The sequence below is a fragment of the Equus caballus genome, chromosome 14, assembly GCF_041296265.1.
Source record: "Equus caballus isolate H_3958 breed thoroughbred chromosome 14, TB-T2T, whole genome shotgun sequence".
NCBI lineage: Eukaryota > Metazoa > Chordata > Mammalia > Perissodactyla > Equidae > Equus > Equus caballus.
Window position 1 is genome coordinate 43543131 of NC_091697.1, and position 16312 is coordinate 43559442.

Sequence of the window (16312 nt, forward strand, 5' to 3'; positions counted from 1 at the left end):
ATGAGAGGCCCAGCCGGGTCCTGGAGGAGCCCTGCAGACCCTAGTGGGGACGAGGGCTGGAGGCTAGAGGTGGAACATAACAGGTACTCAAAAATATCTGTTGAGTGACTGAATGACAGCCACGGAAAGGGTTAACTTAGGAAGAAGGCAGGACAGGAGGGCCAGTCTACACTGCAACGTGGGTCATCCCTTGGGTCAGATCCCTGCGTCTGTTCCAGCATGTAACCCATGAGACCTGATTCTGCTTAAGTTCTGCCACTGCTGTGTGAGCTTGGGCAGCTCATTTCACTCTGCTGGGCTTCGGTTTCCTCATCTATAGAATGGGGAAATAACCCTTTGCTGGTACTCCGGGGGCTTGAGATGATAGAAGGGAATATGTATGGAATCTGAGGTATGTGAGTGGCCTTGAGCAAGGCTCTTTCCCTCTTTGCGCCATCACTCCTCGGCTTTGCTTTCTTCTTCTGAGAAGCAACTGATAATCTTGGAAGGTCTTTCCATCTCTTCCAAGTCACCTCTTCTCAGAAGCCCTTTTTGATTCCCTCAAGCCTCAGTTAGGTGCCCCTCTAAATGCTCTCTGAGCCCCCTGCCCTCCCTCGGAGTACCCACCTGTGCATTGTCTGTCTCTCCCACTAGCCTGGGCGCCCCTGAGGTGAGGGACTGTGTCTTACACACTCCTGTGTCCCCAACACCCAGCACAGTGTCTAGCACTTTGTAGTGCTGAACACGCTTGTTCAATGAATGAATGTGGACTGAATCAACCATGTAGGTTATCAGAGCTCCCTTTATAGATGGGGAAACTGAGGCACAGAGAAGGGACCTGCTCCTATGTGCCATGGCAAGGGGAGGCCGCCACCCGAGACAGGCATCAGGCGAGTGGGGCCGGGCCACTCTTTAATAAAAGTGACTCAGCGGCTGGCGTGGGCTGCGGAATTTCTAAACATCCCCTCACATCCTGAAGGAGCAGGCGACGGGAGGGAGCAAGCAGAGGGAAAAGAGGAAGAAAAACAAGAAACTTGGGGGAAAAGAAAGAGAGGGGGAAAAAATTGAAATTGAAAACAGACGCACGCGTCCACCCTCCCCGCCCCACCACCCCCCTTCTCCCAGCTGAGCCAATCAGAGGCCGCCCTACAGCCTTTCCCCCAAAGTGGTGGGGGGGCAGGGAAGCCCACAGTGGTGTGAGCTCCTGGGGCTGCCAGCGGCCGCAGTCCCTGCCCATCCCATCTGGGACCCAGGATCGCTCTGTGAGCAACTTGGAGCCAGAGAGGAGGAGGACGAGGACAAGGAGAGAGCCAGGCGCCTCTGACCAGCGCCCGGCAGCGGCCTGCGCCCTGCGACACAGCCAGCCAGACCCAGGGCGGCCTCTCCTGGCAGCCCTGCTCCTCCCAAAGGATGCTTTGGGAGTGAGGCCACTCCTTACCCCTGCAGCCCCCCACTCCCTCCGTTCTCCTGAGGCTCTGGGAGACTGCAACAGTCCCCCCTGCCCTCCTCCCCAGCTACTGCCCCATTTCGGGTCCAGCAAAGCCTTTCTGATACAGCGAGAGGGCCGTGAGGAGGACTTCCTGGAGGGGGTGACAGCCCAGAGCCTGGGACAGTGCCTACCCCAGAAGGCAGCAGCACCAAGGTAAGTGCTGGGAGAGGGGGGAACTCCCACCGCTTGTCCTGTCCCCTTGCCCCAGCCTGCGCCTTTTTGAATAGGTCAAAAAATGGAAAATATTTTTAACGAAACCAGATGGGAGGAGGCCTGGAGGCTGAGGGTGACATCAGGGCTCGAGGAGACAGTTATCTCCTCTCTCCTGCTCAGGCTGCTTCTCGGCTGGCTGGCGACCCCGGCCTTCTCAAGCCTGCTGCGCCCTGCCCTCATCAAGCAAACCCTAGAGGTTTCCGGGGTGCCCCGCGGGGGGCCTCCCAAGCACAGCACCGCCTGTGGGAGGTGGGGAGAGCGGCGAGGGGTGTGAGAAGGGAAGTGGGAGATGGCAAGCAGGGTATATGGAAAGGGGACCTAGCAAGGGACAGGACCTCGGAACCAAAGCCCCTGTCCCTGGGCCCAAGCCTTGTCCCTAAGAATCCGTCTGGCTGTGGGCCAGTCCGCCGCCAGGCAACCTCTGGGGATTTAAATGGATTTGCAAATTTTCCAGATTCCTAAGATGTCCTTCAAACCCCCAGGGGCTGGGAACGTGCGAAGGAGAGGGGGCCCGGGCTGTGGCAGGCCCATCCTCGAGGTTACGGTCACGCAGCGGGGGCTGGGGGTCTGTCAGATCTGAGGGTCCCTCTGTGGAGAAAGGGGGTAGCTCCTGGGTCCTTTCCTCTGGTCCCAGGCAGCTGCTCGGGCCTCCTCGCTCTCTCCCTCCTTCCAGACACTTCCCCTTCTCCACTCCATCCTAAAACATGTATCTGACCGCGATTCCTTCCGTGATTCTCCCCTGTAGAAAGCCCAGACTCCTAACAGCGGCTGCCGCTGATTGAAACTCACTGCCTGCCAGGGCTGTGCGGCGTGCTTTGTAAGCATGATCTCATGTAAGGCTCACCAGCGGCCCCAGGGGCAGAGACTGGTTTTCCGCACGAGGAAACTGAGGCTCACAGCAGCCACCAAACTGAACCATACAGTAGTAAGTGGCAGAGCTCAGGGAGACAGTAAGCTCCCTGTCCCATCACTCCAAACGTGGGCCCTGTGTTCCTGCCAGTCCGATCCCAGGATTCCCAGAAGGAATTTGCTAGATGCCCTTCCTCATCACCTCTGCTTTTCCTTCAAGGACCCTCCCTCCTCTACCTCCTCCAGGCAGCCTTCCGGGGTTCTTCCAGTCTTCCAAGTGCTTCCATGCCCTTTGCACTGGAGCCTTGTTGCCTGGCCCTCTCTTCCTGTTTGCATTCTGTTTTGCACATCAGAGATCATTCAGGACCTGGGCTTCCCCACCTCATGTTCTGTCCCCAGTGTCCCGGGCGGGCAGTGGGGCTGAGAAAATGTGCTAGTGAAAGGGAGGAGGGACTCATTGAAGACCTTCTGTTCCCAAATATGAGACCAGGACCCAGGCCTCTCGTCTTCCCTCAGATGCCCTTCCAGAACATCACGCAGTTCCTCTAGGCTGCATTTTTCTATGTCAAACAGGGAGGAGTGTCCCTGCCTGCCTCTGTGATTCCGAAGTGCACAGAGACGTCTAGTGAGATCTTCTGAGGTCACACAGGCCTCCCCTGCCTCAAGGCAGGAGCACCCTGAGTCCACAGCACTCACTCGGGGACATGAGGACCATCTTGGTCGCTGTCACTGAGCGCTTACCCCATGCCAGGCACAGAGCCTGGGACCTCACACGCCTCACAGTCCCCACAGCAGATCTGCAGAATGGGTATTACTACCACTGTTTTGCAGACAAGGAAACCGAGGCTCAGAGAAGCTAAGTGACTTTCCCAGGGTCTCACAGTTAGTAGAGTTAGTATTTAGGCTGCGGTCAGCCTGAATCCAAAGACTTACGCCCCTGGCTACCCAGGGAGCCCCTGGTCAGAGGGGAGAGAGTCTCCACCCTCCTTCAGAGCCTGCTCCTGGCACCAGCTGCTTCTGAGGTGGAACGTTCAGCTTCGGGCCTGACCTGCTCCCAGGCCCACCTGGGCCCTGGTTTGGTCCTGAGTGAGGAAGGAGAGCATCTGGTCAGCATCGTCCCCTCAGTGGCGATCAGGCAGCCCTCCCGCCTCTGTGGGAAGAAGAGCTGAGACTTGTAATTGCCCACAGATGTGGGGCAGTGGAAAGCACCGTGGATTCAGAGTCAGGAGACCCGGTGCTCGCCCTGGCTCGACTCGAATCCATGTATGGCCAACCTCAGGCCCCCACGTCGTCTTTCCGGGCTGCGTCCGCATCTGGAAGGCAGTGGGCACCACGGGTAAACAATATCAGGTTTGGGCATTGGGTGACCGTGCAGTAACCCCCATTCAGTTTCTGGCTGTGACTCTGGGCGTCAGGCCCCTCCTCAGTGAGTGGCCGGGCGGTGTGGAGGCTCCATGAGGGAACGGCATAGGTAAGGCACACAGTTCCTGCACTTCGCAGGGCTGGACCTAATGCCATTGGCTAAGAGAGGGCCGCTGCTCTCCCCGCCTCCTGCACAGGACAACCTGGCTGTGAAATTGCTCTACAACCCACAAAGGGCTATGCCCACGGAAGGGACCTGGACAGCATGGGTATTCTCAAGGCCCACTTCTGTCCTCCAGGCAAGTCTGACTCTGAGGCCAGCTGCCTTCTGGGTTGAAGCCGGGGACTCAGCGTTTTTCTCAGGACAGGCTGCTGAGTGTGGTGGGGAGGGAGAAAGGGTGAGAGGGGCCCCAGACATCCCTGAAAGGCACCCTCCTGCCCACCCTCTTTCTTGCACATGGTTCCGAACACTGTGGGCAGTGGACCCGTGGAAGGGGGGAGATCTTCCTCCACTGTTTCCCACAGTCCCCCCTGGGGTACTCCCCAGGGTCCAAGCTTGCAGTGCCTCAGCTGGGAAGCAGCATGTGCAGGATGGTATAACAGGGACCAAGCCTGTCTGAGCACTTTCACTCCGCTTTACGTCCATTACCACAAAGTTCGTGCTGTATTCCTCAGCAGTGGAACGGACCTGGCATTCAGTAAGTGCTTAATAAATATTTGCTAAACTAATTTAATCATCGCAGCAACCTCGAGGAGTAGACATAAACTCTCTCCGTTTTACAGATGAGGAAGTGCCCAGAGAGGTTAAGTTAGTTGTCCAAAGTCGCACAGCTAGGATCTGGGATTTGCACTCCAGTGTCTCTGACTCCAGAGCCCTGGATGGGGTCTGGGCCACCCCTGGGGATCCAGCATAATCGCTGAGAATGTGCCTCAGCTCAGCTGTGGGGGCCTCTCAGAGTTCCAGAGGTGGTCATCAGACCCTGGAACCCATCCTGTGTGACTGTGGGTGAGTCAGTCCCTCTCTGGGCCTGTTTTCCCATCAGGAAAACCAGGAGGTTGAATGAGATGATCTCTGAGCTCCTTCCAGCCCTAAAACAATTCCAGGACTCCAAGCCACACCAGCCCCGACTGGCAGCTGTACAAGCCCTGATGTGTGCTCAGGGATCATGCATATTTAACTTCACAATGAAAGGGTTTTTCTTACCCTTTTTCTACACACTACAGAAAGAGGTCAGGATCAATGACCACTAATGGAAAACTGTAACCTGCAATAATGAGGAGGAACTTTCTGACGATTAGAGTGGCCCGTTAATGCACTCGGTTTCTCAGAGCATGTACCCGCAGAGCCCACGGCCATCATCCTGGGAAACTGAGGAAGGGGGGTCGGGAGCTGTGCCTGTTGAGGGGCGTGTGTGGATGCCGTGACCCTTTACGTTCCTTCCAATGCTAATTTTTCAAACCTCGTCTGCTCTGATTTCAAGAAGAAGAAAGGCTCTGGCCCAATGGTGGGTGACGAATAATGGGGTCCAGAGCCAAGGCAATGGATGCAGAGGCCCACCTCTGGTGGGAGGGGTCTGGAATTTACACACTTGTTACACACTAGAAGCCCCCCTTAAGACCCTCCCAAGACTTCAGGCCCAGAGCCCTCAGGCAAAAGGGTTTCCTGAACCCCAGGCCCTGGCCCCAGGAGTCCCCCTTCCCAAACGCTTTGTGGGGACCCCACTCCCAGCCTAGTGCAGGAGTTTGGAGATCAAAGTGTATTGCCTAGGCTGCATTAATTCCCTCTCTTCTCCTCGCTTCAGATCAGGGCTATTTGATGTCTCGGTGCCCGAAACCTTTCATCTACCAGAGGTACCAGCTTCTCTGGCCTGTGATGGAAAGAGTTGTCCCTTGGGAGGTGGGGGTAGAGGGCCAGGGGGCCAGACAGTTCCTGAACATCAAAGATGAAAGCACTTTTGGAGTCACCTGGTTCACCTTCCTTATTGTATGGGTGGGAAACTGAGGCCCAGAGTGGGGAGGGATGTACCCTGGGTCGCACAGATCATTAGCTATAGCACTGAGCTGGGACCCAGCCTCCAGGCCTGGGCTTTCCTCTGTGCCATCCTGTGTGCTGTGTCTTCCCCATCCACCTCTGTCGTCCAAGCTCAGCCTCCAGCTCTCCCTGGGGTGAGGCCACAGGGCAGAGAGAGGCTGAAGAGGAGCGATGCCATCCCAATGAGGGGTGGGAACCCCCCAGGGAGTTTTCTGGACCATGGAGCTTTTGGTCGGGTCACTTCTCCATTTTGGCCATCATTTCCTTTTATATGAAGTGGGGTGGGGAGGCCAAGGGGCAGCCCAGTGCCCCCAGAGGTCCCATCCAGCTCTGTCCTTAGCCCCTAAGAGCCCCTGTTGGGTTTCTTGTCGCTGTTTCACATCCCTGTTGTTGACCTGGTTACCTTCCTTCCTGGGAAGTGGAACTGTGAGGGCTGTGACCCCACCAGCTTCTCCATTCCTGAGGCTGAGGCTCAGGGGGCGTGGGCGATTTCAGGGTCAACCCCCGAGGGACAGGGCTCAGCTTTATAAACCTGTCACAGAAGCCCCAGCCCCTCCTAGCCCAGAGCATTGGGCTTGAAGGGAAAGGCTCATGTTTGACCCAGCAGACTGTGGGCTGCTGCCATTTCCCCTGCACCAGTGTCCTTTTCAGCTCCCGGGCTGGGCCTGTCTGTAGGACGGACAGTGAAATTGTGATAGAGAAATGCCTGGAGACATGGATAGACAGACTGATGGGTGGATGACCTCCTCTTAGTCCAGAGAGCAGGAATGACTTCATTAACACTCAACCTGTGCCGTCACCGAGGCTCCATGCTTAGAGGAGGGCCTCTGCTTGAAACTCTTAATAATTTTTTTAACAAGGGGCCCCCCATTTTCATTTTGCACTCGGCCCCGCAGATCGTATAGTTGGTCCTGCCAGGGAGTTTAGGCAGGATTTGAGACGGCTTCATCCCCAAAACTGGCCTTGCTGCCTCCGTTCTAATCCACGGCCTCCCGCCAAATGCCAGTCTGCTCCTGTCACTCTCGTTTGTGGAGGTCCCTGACCCCATGGCGCTAGACTTGCACCGTTATCACTGCCCAGCCAGCAGCTACCCCCCACCCTCAGTCAATGCCCTGAAAACCTGGCTTCCTGGTGCCAAAATCCTTACCCAGCTCCCCAAACCTTCCCCAAGGTGGCCTCTGCCCTCCTTCCTTGCCATCACCTACCTCTTTGCGAAGAGCCCCAATTTCTACCTAACAGTTCTCTCCCTGCCATCTCCCCAGATGCCTTGAGAGCCCCACTTCCTGACGCTCATACGGAGCCCCTGGGGAATGCCCTTTGCTGAGAACCCCACTCAACCCCGGAGGCCCAGCGCAAGGCCGCCCCCTCCCCACTGGCATAATCGCATAATCATAATAGCTGCCATTTACCGAGCACCTACTGTGTGTCAGGTGCTTTTTGCCGTCATCTCTAACCCTCACAGCGATGGAAAAGGAGGTTACTTATGTCACTTTCCAGGAAATTGGGACTCAGGGAGGTTAAACTCAGAGAGGGCACATAGTTCTGAGGGTGTGGGACTGGCACTTGGACCTGGATTAAGTGGCCTCAGGCTGGGACTGCTACACCTGGCTGGCTGGGCTCCCATCCAGTTTCAGTGTCCTTGGTGGCATCAGGCACAGCCCACTGGCATCAGGGCCCCAAAGTCTGTTTTGCCCCCTGAGCAGCCCGTCTCGTCGCATCCCCGGAGGGAAGGAGTCCCCACCGCCTGCCCATCCCAACTCCCCCGCATAGTGATCCTGAGTTATTAGGGGACAGCTGACCCCCAGGCCTGAAGACCAGAAAAGCTGGCCCTACACAGACATTTGATCTCTTATGCTGTGTAAGCATCTAGTGAGCATCTACCATAAACTCAATCTCATATTAGGACCTTGGAGGCATCCCAAAACATTGTTAGGTGGGTTTCTTCATTTGCGGGGAATCAAATTAAGGGGCTAAGACAAAGGTATAGGAAAGAACTCGTTGGCTGACAGTGGATGGGAGTCATTAGACTTGGGTTCTGGTCCTGGTTGGCCTCTAAATCCCTGAATACACCAGGACAGGACCTCCACCCCACCCCTGGCTGAGCCTGCTGACAATACCAATAACTTCCTAAGGAGTCCTTCCGCAGAGGGCTTTCCCTGCCTCATTTACCACATGCATCCCTTTGCTGACCAGCCCAGCCTCGCCGGTTTTGCTGTGCACTCAGGGCCGTGTGAGTGAGTGAGTGACCCTCTGAGGGTGAATGAAGAAGAGCACGGCCACTAACCCTGCAGGGGGCTGCCTGCCAGGCCCTGCTCTATGCATCTTACTTGCATTAACTCATTTGATGGCCTCAAAGACTCAGCGAAGAGGCCCGACTTACAGATGGGGAAGCTGAGGCACAGAGAAGCTGAGTGACTGGCCATGGGAGAATCAGGGTGAAGGACTGAAGAAACAGTGAGAGCACAGATGGGGAGAAAGCAAGAGGGAGATGCAATGTGGGAGTTTCTTCCCCTCCAGCTCTGCCGCCCAGGAGGGCTCTGAGGGGAATCTCAATGCTCTGCCACTGGCACCAGTTAATGGCAGGTTCCCTCGCTAGCTGGCTTCCCTGTCCCATGTGCGGGCTCTGGGCTGGTGGGGGAAGGCCGCGTGCTGGTGGGTCAGTGTGCACGGCCCAAGGCCCGCCTGCCCCCTGCCCACTTGGCTCTGAGAACACATTCTCTGCGCGGCCCCCACCCCGGCCCGTGGCTGATGCTGGGCTGGCAGCAGCCCGGGGAACAGAAGGTTTGCTTGTCTGCGCCTGCCGTGCCCCCCTCCCCAGCCTCAGCCTGGGACCCCTCTCAGGGGCTCCTCTGGCTGCCAAGGCCTGGCGCTCTCTGTTGCCATGGCACCAACCGGAGATGAGGCTCTGGGGGGTTGGGGGTAGGCAGGGAGGGCAGCCGAGGGATGGCGGAGGCCTGGAGCTCTGCAGCTGCAGAGGCCCCGACCCTCCGTGAACAGTGGAAGGGGCTGCTGGGGCCCGAGCAGGGGCAGGCCTGGACCCCAAACACAGCAGGCCCGTGGCAGAGCTGGCCACACACCTAGACGGACTGCCTGGGTACTCCATCTCAGAGGCCCTTAGGACAGGTCTCAAGGCAGGCCAGAGCCCCTGCTTGGGCACTGCCCCCGCCAGACCCAGGCTGTCCTCCGCAAGGACTCCTCTTCCCAACCTGTGTGCTGAGCCTCAGGCTCTGCAGTGAAGTTGCAAGAAGGTTCTGAGCATCAAATTACTGGCTGAACTGGGGCAGGCCCCTTGCTCATTCCGCAGCTCAGTGAGGGGAGGGACGGGACTCTGACCTCTGAGGAGCCTTCCATCCCTGAGAGCCTGGATTCTGTATGGACCCCACTATGGTGAACCCATGCGGGAGTGTTTCTCTGTGGACAGACCTGTCCCTGGGCAGGAGACAGGCAGTCTAGCATGGTGGTTCAGAATACAGGTTTCAACGCAGGCCTGAATTGGCATCCCAGCTCCATTGCTTATTGGCTGTGTGACCTTGTGCAAGTTACCAGATCTCTCTGAGACTCAGTGTCCTCCTTGTGAAATGGGAATAATGATTTGCACCTGCATCCCAGGATTGTGATGAGGTTAAAACAAAATCCCCAGGTCATCTCATTTAGCAGAGTAGCTGACTCCAAATTAGTAGAAGCTTTGTTTTCAGATTGGGGGGCACCAGGACAATAAAACGGGAAGAAAGATGTCCCGGCTTGTGGGGGGCATTGGTAGGACTAACGGGTAGAGGACACAATGAGACAGATTGTGCTCAATGCAATAAAAATTTCCAAGTTGCCTGACCTCTGAGGATGCTGAACTGTCCAAGAATGGAATGGGCCGCAGGTGAGGTGGTGAGAACCCTATCATGGGAGGTGTGCAACTGTAGGCTGGACAAGCCCTTTGTCTGCAGAGAGGGTGGGGGAGATGTGAATAGGGAGTACTGAAGGGCCGCTCCCAACCCCAAGGTTGTAGGGCTCCATGAAGGATAGTGTGACTCTCGCCCCTGGTTCTGCCAGCTTCAGGTTCGCCCAGCTGAAAGGAGAGCTGGGACTGGAAGGAGAGGTCAGAGAACCAGGCTGGTGACTGGTGTGTGGAGGTCACACTACATGCCAGGCACTGGGTGGTCATCTTTGCCTCCTGCCTCAGAGAGGCCGTCATGTGGCCACTGAGGCTGTGTGTTGGGGTCGGTCTGCCCAGGATTGAGCACTGGCTCCACCACTGGCAAGCTCTGTGACCTTGGGCAAATGGTTTAACCTCTCTGTGCCTCGCTTTCCTCATCTGTAAAATGGAGAAGCAACAGTGTCATCATGGATTGTTCCGAGATCATGCGGACAAAGGGCAGAGCCCAGGCGCTGGGTGTTGCGGACTGAATCAGAGGCAGCCGTTATTATTCCTGCTGTTATTCTCAAGGCCTTCTAAGCCTTGTTCCTTTTTGAAGTGGCTGTTGGGGGGCCCAGATGGGAGCCAGAGGTCTCTGGTCTATGGAGCCACTGGGTCTGGGCAGAGCCAGGCCGTACATCCCCGAGGGTGGCCGCAGGGACCGGCAGGGAGGCCAGCGAGGCGCCGGAGGAGACAGGAAGTGTTTGCTGGGGAGGCGGGCGGACAGGAGCGTGCAATGGGCCTCCCTCCCTCACTGACCTCCTTCTCAGGCCTGTTCCCAGCCTGTGTGAGGACCCGAGCCCCCTCCCCTGGGCCCCGTCAGCCTGAGGCACACACTGAGCGCTTTCCCACGAACTGTTCCAAGTGGCTGGGCCTGCCTCGCTCCCCCTGCCCCCAGCACACACGCTCTGGCGGGTGAGGGGGTGTGCGGCAGGAGGGGGGCTCGGGCTGGGGGAATCAGTCCGTTCTTTATCAGCCTGGCTCCGATCCAGACAGATGTTTCGTTTTATTTTGAACTTCCAGAAAATAGGTCATTTCTTTCCATTGTGTCCCTGGGGAGGCCTCCTGGGGAGAGGAGCAGAGAGTGAATGACGAGTGTGGGGCCTCACATGGGCCCTGGGGAGCTGGGAGGGCAGCCACCTCCTTCCCTCAGTCGTGATGAGCTGTCGGCAGGGCCGGGTGTGAAGGCTCCTAAAGGCTGGGCTAAGAAGCTGGCCTTTCCCCAGGGGTGATGGAGAGCCCCAAGGTGCTGGGAAAGCACCAGGTCCCCTAGGTATTTAGAAAGCTTCCTCTGGTTTTGTGAGAACGGAGGGAGGGGACAGACTGGAGGAGAGGAGACAGGAGGGGGCCGCGCAGTGGGGCAGTGGAGGCGGTCAAGCCTGTGCTGGAGGGGGCAGGGGCAGGGGCAGGGGGTCAGCACGATGGTCCATGGAACCGGCCCTGTTCCTTCAGACTGGGACTTCCAGAGCAGCAAGAGCCCATGCCAGGCCCCAGCTTAGCCGATTTCTGCTGCTTTGTTTGGGGGACCTCATAGGTACCTGGAAAACAGGAAGGTCCTCTGTGTCTAGAAGCAGCATGGCAGAGAGTTGGGCCTGGGCGATCAAGCTGTATCACTGTGTGATTTGAGCCTGGTTGTTCACCCTCTCTGGCCTCGATGTGATCCTGAGGCTTGTGGGAGATTCACTGGGTAGTGGTACAGTGCTGAACCTTCACCAACAGGTAGAAGTGGGGCATAGGATTGCGAGGGGAAGGTGGGAGCCCCACAGCCTCAGCCCCTTCCCAGGTTTCTCCACCAGTAACCTTCTCCCCACCCAATGGACTCTGCTCTCCTGCCTGGCTGCCAGGATGGGGGTCCCCTGTCCATGCTGCAAGATTGCACCTACATCTCAGCCCACTTGGGGTAAGGCCACATAGGCCACGCTCTGCCGGATCCAGCCTGTGCCACCGTCACTCTCATACTCTCACAGCCGCTGGAGGGAGGATTCAGTCCGTGGCTCCAGATGCCTCGTGCCCCCACACACTCCCAGGCCTGGAGCTGGCTGCCTCCTCTGAGCTGAGTCATGACATCCCGCCTAGGGCCCCTCCCCAGCACCCCACCCCCACCCCAGCGTTCCAACTCAGCACAGCTGCCTTCGGAGCGGGGTCCTGAGAGCCTCAACGTGTCAGCCCTGGAAGTGCTCCCAGGACAGCCCTGCCCACCCCATGTACAGATGAGGAAACTGAGGCTCAGAGAGGGGCAGGACTATACAACTAGGTGACAGAGCTGGGGCTAGAACCCATGTCCCCTTACTCTCAGCCAGTGATCTGCCCCTGAAGGTTGTCCCAGGGGCTGTGAAGTACCCCTGGTATGGAGAGAGGACAAGACTGCCAGTCAGGAGGCTGGAGTCTGTGTGCCACTTTTGCCAGCAACTTAGCAAGTCTCAGTCTCCAATCCCCACCTGGCCAGGGAGGCACAGGGAAAGGGACTTTGATATAAAGGTCTGTGGATGGCAGGGCAGGGGGCGGTCCTGTGGGGACAGAGAGGGCAGCAGCTGTAGTCTGAACCCTGGGCTTTGAGCCACCAGCTTCACATTTGAGCCGGGACTGGAGGCAGGGGCTGCCCCATCAGGTGAGCTTCAGTGCCCCATTGGCCACCTGAGCCCTGCTTACCTAGGTCAAAACACTGGGACCTGTCCCTGTCCTTCTCTAAGCCTCAGTTTCCCCATCTGTACAATGGGGCACAGGAAGGGGGTTGGATCAGATAGCTGATGCCTGAGGGCCATGGAGCTCTGACATTCCAAGCCTCTAACCCCGTGACCCCACGGCCAGGCCTCCTCCTCCCTTTGGCATCTTGTTTATGCAGAGCATCCCTGGCCCAGACTGCCTGTCTGGAGCAGCCCCTCCTCCCAGCAGCCCTTCCTCCCATCCCCATCTCACTGCTAGTTCTGCCCAGCCTCTTCCCCGCCTCCAGACTGAGTGCCTCTGTCCACTCAGGTGCCACAGCCCTCTCCACGTCCGAAACTAGCTCAGGGGCAGCTCCCAGTGGTGCTCCTCCGCCTCCTTCTCATCTCAGAAAACGCCATCATGCCCCCAGCACACACACACTCCTGCCCCCCTGGATTCCGAGCCAGAAACAGTGGTGGGGGCTTGTTTATGATACCTCTCTCTTTAGTCCGCCAACTTCTAATCACCAAGCCCTGTCGATCCTCAGCTAGATAAATCTCTGTTTCTATCAGGTCCCCACGGCCCTCTCCCCAGCCCAAACCCAGCAAACAGAGAAGTGGGAGCACGGGTGGCACAGAGCACTAGCCTCAGCCCAGTCTCTGCTCCGCCTTCCTAGGCAAGTTCCTTAAGCACTCTCTGCCTCAGTTTCCCCATCTAAAATGAGAATGATCCCTGTATCTACCTCAAAGAGTTGGCTGAGGAGCAAATGAGTAGACACGAGTCAAGTGCTCAGAAGAACACCTGGGGCAGTAAATGCATAACACACGGTGGTGGCTTTGTGGCTTATCTGTGCGTGCATACAAATGTGTGTTCAGGGGAGTTTGGGGTCCGTGTGTCCATGCTCTGTGCGTGTTGTATGTGCACGGTTTTGCTTGTGCTGCGTACACATGTGATTTGTGGCGTGCATGTGCACCTCACATGGGCATGTGGGTAAGCGTGCTGGTGGCAGTCTGTGCTGTGCACGTGTCCCAGGCACAGTGGGAGCTGCGTGCATGCGTGTTTTGTGTGGGCGTGCACATGCTGAGTGCCTGTGTGAGGGAGGGCTGGGCACACACATGGCCCCGTTGCACATGGATGTTTCAGAGCAGTGTGTGAGTGAGCGCGTAGGCAGGAGTCTGTGCTGTGTGTGCACGTGCTCACCGTGTGCAGGCCTCCCCCACTGGCTGCAGGCCCCCCTCGCTGGCCTGCCTGTGTCGTGGGAGCCTCAGGACCCCGAGGGAGGGAAGCTGCTGCTGGCGGATGTGGCCAAGATGGACTGGATTTATTTAGATTAAGGCGGTGGGAAAGGAGTGGAGGCTTGTGTGTGCTGGAAGGAGGGAAGGCTGGGGCTCTGAGAATGACTCCCCAAGCACGCTTGCTCCCCTGGGCTTGGGCCCCTCGCTCTGCTCCCCCAAGAGGGTCCCTCTGATTCACTGTGCGGAGCTGGGCAATTAGCCTATCTTTGGACCTCTGTCCCCCCAACCTGGCCAAACAGGAGGAATCATGAGGGTTTCCTGGCACATAGCACCCTCCTCATGGACAAAGGGGGATCCCCGAGGGTCCCCCACTCCTCTGTTCCAGGGACCTCCCTGGGCAGGAGAGTATGCCCAGGGTAGGGAGGTGCCTGCTCCCTGCCTGTGCCACCCATTTTGCTCCAGGTGGCTCCTCCCTGGAGCGCAGCCCTCTCCATGAAGGAGGGCAGTTGTCCCAGGCAAGCCCACTACCTGCAGTCTGCTGCCTGGGCTTTTCTGGGGTTGGCTGGAACCCAGCAGCCTCTGGGAAGCACAGAGAGGTCCGTAGGCATTGGGTGCACAACTGAGGATGTCAAGGAGTCATCCAAGATAGACCAGATGGTCACGTCTGGGTGCCCCAAACCCCACTCTTGTCCTTCCCAGTCCTCCGGCCTGTTGTCCTTGCCACCCTTCCCCCTGCCACCTCCTGCGTTTCCATATCAACAGTTTTTTGGTCTGGAAGTCACCTGAAAGACTGAGGCCCAGAGAGGGAAACAGCTTGTCAAAGTCCACACAGCAAGTCTGTGACCCAAGGGTCAGGGAAATTCAATCCATGGAATGAGATGAGCCTCAGGAATGTAGCCCCCTCCTTCTCATCAGCCCCCACCTCCTCAAACCACTCCAGTAGGAAAATACTGACTAGAACCTTCCCTCTGGTCAGGCAGAAAGGTGACTTTAGAACAGAGATGGCTCTTTGAAAGAGATGACCGGTCCAAACCTCTCCCTGGATGGATGGGGACACAGAATCCCAGAGAGGCCTGGAGACTGGCTCAGTCTCACAGTGAGTCTGAGGCCCCTTTTGACTGGAGCCAAAACGCTCATTTCACAAAGAGAGAAGCCAGTCCAAGATCCCTGGGTGTCTACACTCGCCCTAAGGTGTCTACACTCTCCCTGAGCTCTTTTGTCCAGCCTATCCTGACCCTCCAGTCTAATTCTGCCTTTTGCTGTGTGACTGGGCCATGAGTCTGCTGTCTCTGGGCCTCTGCTGCCTGTTTAAAAAGGCCCCTCCCAGCTCAGTCTCAGAGACTTGTAAGTCGGTGCCCAGACCCAAGCCCAGCAGGAGAGGAGCCAGAGTCGGGGGCTGCTCGCCCTGGGGCCCAGCCCACACAGCCCAGCCTTCCAGAGCCAGGCCAGCCCCAGTTGCAGTGACCTCCCCTCTCGGGCTGGCGGACCAAATTCCTCCTTTAGAATAATAAACACTGTGGCCAGCCAGGGAGGCTGGGAGGGGAGGGGCAGGAGGCTGAAATGACCCCCTCCCCCAGCCTCGGCTGCTAATGATTTTCTTTGGCTGAGATCTCTGGCAGGAAGGAGGGAGCCAGAGGGGCACCCACTGAGGGGCAGATGGGCCTCTGTGGGGGCTGCTGGTTCTGCCATAACGCTGCTCCCTCCTGCTGGAGGAGGCCTGGCATCCAGCTGGAGGGGCTGGGGCAGGAGGATGGGAGTGAGGGGCAGTGGAAGGGGCATCAGAAGGGCTGGGCTTTGGGACTGGAGCCATTGGGAGAGGGGAGCAATGAGGGGACCCTCAGGCAGCCTGGTCTGAAGGGATGGGGAGACCAAGGAGGAGAGGAGCAGATTCGCTCGGAGAGCTTCTTGGGGTGCTGGGCAGGGTGAGACTAGGGGTCCACAGGCTGGGGGCCTTGCCCCTGTCCCATTACTCATGTGTAATGCAGCTCTGTAATCATCATCGTCCATCCCATTTTGAGAGCTGGAGATTGAGGCCAGCAAGATAGATATGGCACCGGAGGCAGCCCTGCTGGGGCTCAAATGTGGACCCCAGTCCTGGATTGGAAACTCAAGGGGTGAGATGGGGGGTGGAGTAGGGGTGAGCTGGTTGTGGCCTTCGGAGCCAAGCCAGGCTGGGCAGCCGCTCAGGGAAGTCAGCAGACCCAGGGCACCCGGAGGCTCCTTGTTGCTTTGTCACATGGTCACTCCCCACGTTTCTTGCTCTGCGACCCTGTCCACTCTGGCCTCCTTCCTGTCGATGCTGCAGGCAGCCCCTGCAAACCTGGCTGTTGGTGGCTATACCTGGGGTCCTCGGGTGGGGCTGCCAAGGGCAGGGATAGTACAAAGACTCACCGATTGGCTCTGCCTTTCCCCCGGTGGCCTGCTTCTGTCATTCTGCTCCATCACTGTGTGTTTCCTCACTCTCTGTCTCTGTGTGTCTTTGTCTCTCTCTACCTCTATCATCCCAGGTCTCTTTGTCTTCTCAGATAAGGTCTGCAGTGTAACCCAGGGCAAACTTCTTTCTTTCTCAGGGCCTCAGTTTCCCCATGTGGACCCTGGTCAGG

General features: G+C 57.7%; 1 protein-coding gene across 2 annotated transcripts in view; it reads left to right on the top strand.

The window, feature by feature from the left end:
* The first annotated feature begins 893 nt into the window (after positions 1-893).
* The window catches only part of PDGFRB (platelet derived growth factor receptor beta), a 37914-nt gene continuing 22495 nt past the window's right edge, over positions 894-16312 (top strand). Inside the window, exon 1 of one of the 2 annotated variants that reach the window (XM_014730580.3) lies at positions 894-1621. The gene's annotated coding sequence lies outside the window, so the exon portion shown is untranslated. The remainder of the gene's footprint in view (positions 1622-16312) is intronic. The other variant, XM_023617441.2, reaches the window with a different exon arrangement.